Here is a 4,697-nt window from a genome sequence, read left to right on the forward strand (position 1 = left end):
TAAGTAATGAGGACCCTTATAAACATCTTGAAGAATTTCTTGAGATATGCTCAACTATCAAAATTCACAATTTCTCCGATGATGCTCTTAGGTTAAAATTATTCCCTTTCTCACTTAAAGACAAAGCCAAATACTGGCTACATACTTTGAATTCCATGACTATATCAACCTGGGACCAGCTGCAAAGAGAGTTTCTCAAGAAATATTTTTTCATAAGAAAAACTAATCAAATAAAAAAGTCATAACTAATTTTTCCCAATTAGATGGAGAAATATTTCATGAGACATGGGAGAGATTAAAGGACCTTATTTGAAAATGTCCCCACCATGCTGTACCCAAGTGGCAGTTAATCCAATATTTTTATGATGGGCTATCTGAAAGACATCGATAAATGGTCGATGCATCTTGCGGTGGGACATTCATGCTGAAAAGTGAGGATGAGGCATGGCAACTGTTTGAAATTTTAAGTAAAAATTTATTACATCATATGTCTGCCTCTATTAGAGATAAACCCATGTTAAATCCAAAGAGAGGTGAAATATATGAAGTAGGAAATGCCATAGATATCCATCATAAGGTAGATGAATTATCCTAAAAGTTAGATCGATTATTAAGTATAGGACAGTCACCTTCTCCATCCTGTCAGATACAAAATATATGTGCATTGTGTTCGAGCCCCACTCATTGTGTGAATGATTGTCCGATTGCACCACAATTTTTTGAACATGTACAAGAACAAGTCCATCAAGCCCAAACTACTCATAGACCAGGGAACAACCCCTATTCTAGTACGTACAATCCGGGATGGAGAAACCATCCAAATTTCTCATGAAAATCACAACCAGTGGTTCCTTCGGTGCAACAAAGATCAGGTTACCCAGATGTAACTTTTAGGCATCCATCCCAGCCATAATACCAGAACTCTCCTCAACCCACTTCGAGTACTCATAGCTCGGCTTTCGAAGAAAAGGTACTGCAAGCACTTAAAAGACTAGAAATGAATACCCAACTCCTTCACTCCCATACGCAATCAATAGCAAAGCTAGAGACCCAGATAGGTCAGCTAGCAACAGCTTTCAGTATGAGGGAAGAAGGCAAATTACCCAGTCAGCCTATTAATAACCCAAAAGGATAGTACATGGCTGAAAGCTCTATTGGTCTTGAATTTTTTTCCGAACATGCCAAATCGATCATGACCCTTAGAAGCGAAAAAATCTTAAATCAACCTGAAGTAATCCAACAACAAGAGCAACCAATTCCAGCTACAACAGAAAAGAAGAAATCTGAAGAGAGGAAAGAACCTGTTAACCCAGCACCTGCACCTAAAGCTCCATTTCCCAGTGCTTTAGAATCCTCTCTGCCTCTTGATAAGAAGGGTATAAAAATTAATGAAATGTTGGAACTGTTTAAACAGATCCAGATAAACTTACCTCTTCTTGATGCCATTAAGTAAGTTCCGACCTATGCCAAATTTCTGAAGGACCTGTGTACACAGAAACGAAAATCAAAGGCACAAATACCAAGAAAAGTCCACCTAACTGAGCAAGCCAGCTCAGTTTTCTAGTAAATTACCCCATCCAAACTGAAAGATCCAGGTACCCCAATTATTTCTTGTATCATAGGGAACCTCACGATTAAGACAATATTATTAGATTTGGGTGCAAGTGTTAACCTTCTCCCGAGCTCTGTATATGACCTATTTAGATTTGGAGAGTTAAAACCCACGACAGTAACCTTACAACTAGCAGACCGATCTATTAAGGTACCTCGTGGAATGCTAGAAGACGTATTGGTGAAAGTAGATGAATTTTACTTTCCTGTCGACTTTCTTGTGCTGGATATGCAATCTGGTAGCAACCCCAACCAAATACCAATCATCCTAGGTAGACCCTTCTTAGCAACTGCTAATGCTTGTATAAATTGTAGGACCGGAGTTATGGATGTAACTTTCGGAAATAAGAAGCTAAGGTTGAATATTTTCAATGCATCTTTGGGACCACCTGTGTATGACCATAATGAGATCAACTTGTTAGAGGAAGTTATAGAAGATAAAGCTCCTGCCTTGCTCAACTCAGATCCTTTGTAGGCATGCCTAACACATTTTGGAATGGATAATTTTGATATTGATGGATACACTGAAGAAATACATGCTTTGCTAGAACCTCCCAATTTTAGCAACAATCCCCCTTGGACTGTAAAGTATGAGGAATTATCAATTCAATCAAGCCCTCTGGTACCATCCTTAAAAGTACCACCTACTCTAGAGCTAAAGCCTCTTTCTGTCATGCTGAAATATTCATTTCTTGGATCCAATGATACCCTTCTAGTGATCATTGCATCTGACCTAACCAACGACCAGGAAGACAAACTTGTCGGGGTACTTAAAAAGCATAAAGAGGCTATAGGGTGGTCAATTGTCGATTTGAAGGGTATAGATCCTTCTGTTTGCATGCATCATATTCACTGCGAGGTTGAGGCAAAACCACATAGGGACATGCAACGAAGATTGAATCCGAATATACGGAAAGTCGTGAAAAAAGTAGTGAAATGGCTAGATGCTGGAATTATCTACCCAATTTCAGATAGCCAGTGGGTTAGTCCAACCCAAGTAGTACCTAAGAAGTCAGGTATTACCGTAATAGAGAATGATGAGGGTGAATTAATTCCTACTCATGCAACAACTGGTTGGCGAGTATGTGTGGATTACCGAAAGCTGAATGCCATTACTAGGAAAGATCATTTTCCTTTGCCTTTTATTGACCAAATTTTAGAACGGCTAGTAGGACAAAGTTTCTTCTGTTTTCTAGATGGATATTCGGGATATAACCAGATCCTGGTATTTTCTGCTGATCAAGAAAAGACTACCTTCACATGCCCTTATGGAACATTTGCATTTAGACGTATGCCATTCGGTCTCTGCAATGCACCAGCCACTTTTCAACGGTGCATTTTGGCCATCTTTTCTGATATGGTCGATAAATTTCTAGAGGTCTTCATGGATGATTTTTCAGTATTTGGCTCTACCTTTGATGATTGTCTTCAGAACCTAACCAAGGTTCTTCAACGATATATAGAGACAAATTTGGTCCTAAGTTGGAAAAGAGCCATTTCATGGTGCGAAAAGAATTGTATTAGGACATATTATTTCTGAAAGAGGGATCGAGGTAGATAAAGCCAAAGTTGAGGTCATTTCAAAACTACCACCCTCTACTTCGGTCCGACAAATACGATCCTTCTTAGGTCATGCTGAATTTTATAGATGCTTCATCAAAGACTTTAGCAAGATTTCAAGACCCTTGTGCAATCTGTTGGCCAAGGACACACCATTTGTCTTTGATGAAGATTGTTTGAAAGTATTCAACACATTACGAACAGTTCTGACAACAGCACCCATAATAAAACCTCCTGACTAGTCCATTCAATTTGAGATTATGTGTGATGCCTCTGACTTTGCAATAGATGCCGTCTTAGGCCAAAAAATCAATAAGGAGCTACATGTGATCTATTATGATAGCAAGACTCTTTCTGATGTCCAATTAAACTACACCACAACAGAAAAAGAGCTACTAGCAGTAGTGTTCGCTCTTAAAAAATTTCGCTCATATCTGTTAGGGTCTAAGGTTCTAGTTTACTCTGATCATGCGGCTCTAAAACATCTCCTCTCAAAGAAAGATACTAAACCACGTTTGATCAGATGGATCCTTCTTTTACAAAATTTGATCTGGAAATTCGAGATAAGAAGGGTTCCGAGAATGTGGTAGCTGATCACATCTTCAGGATCTTAGTTGAACACACGATAGACATAGATGAGGTCAAAGAGAAATTTTCTGACGAATAATTTTTCGCAATCTCCTCTAGCCGTCCTCTATGGTTTGCCCATATTGTCAAATATGATTTTCCATGCTTAATTTAAATTAAGAATTTCCATGCTTTAAAGCAGAAAATTATATTTAATTTATTTTATTTCTTAAGAATTTGATGCTTTTTTTATGTTTTACAGGAAAGATGATCGCCGATATAAAGAGTCCGATTTGCAAATCAAAAAGACTCAAGTTTGAAGAAAATTGGACTTAAAATAAAATTTAAATAAAAGAAGGATGCATACGGTATTATAGAAAATGAAGATACTATGCAAAGAATCCAAAAAAGATAAAAGCATCGTTGTAAAGAAACAAAAGTTTCTTTTTGGAATAAAAAAAAAGAAGAGAGTGTTCACGTATGGTTCATGCGGCATGGACGCAGCGTGGACGCGGGCGCGGACGCGAGCGCGGGCGGACGCGAGTGCGGGCATGAGCGTGGGCGCGAGGCGGGCGCGGCACGGCAGGGACGCGGGCGCGGGGTTCGTGGGGATAGACAAACAGATGGAAGAAAAAAAAATATATTTAGAAATATTTTAAGAGAAAAAATTTATATTTTCTTTATCTGTTTGTGATCTTTTCATTTCATCCATCCATTTTTTAGTCCTTAGTATTTTCTTTAGTCCCACGTCGAAAAATCATGTAAAACTCTTCTCTCCTAACACCTATAAAAAAACTTTTGTACTTCCATTGGAGGGGGAGCCTAGAAATTCTTCTAGAATCTTACATAGAGGAATAGAAAGGGACTACTCCATGAGCAGCTAGGCTAGCAGTTTCGGGAGTGGAGAAGAAATTTTGTAACGACACAGAGCGGATTTATCGTTCTAAACTTTCTTATAT

General features: G+C 38.5%; 1 pseudogene; it reads right to left on the reverse strand.

The window, feature by feature from the left end:
- Positions 1 to 235: 235 nt before the first annotated feature.
- LOC140857711 (small nucleolar RNA R71) lies at positions 236 to 333 on the reverse strand (annotated as a pseudogene).
- Positions 334 to 4,697: the final 4,364 nt, after the last annotated feature.

The sequence above is a fragment of the Elaeis guineensis genome, chromosome 4 (assembly GCF_000442705.2).
Source record: "Elaeis guineensis isolate ETL-2024a chromosome 4, EG11, whole genome shotgun sequence".
Taxonomy (NCBI): Eukaryota; Viridiplantae; Streptophyta; class Magnoliopsida; order Arecales; family Arecaceae; genus Elaeis; species Elaeis guineensis.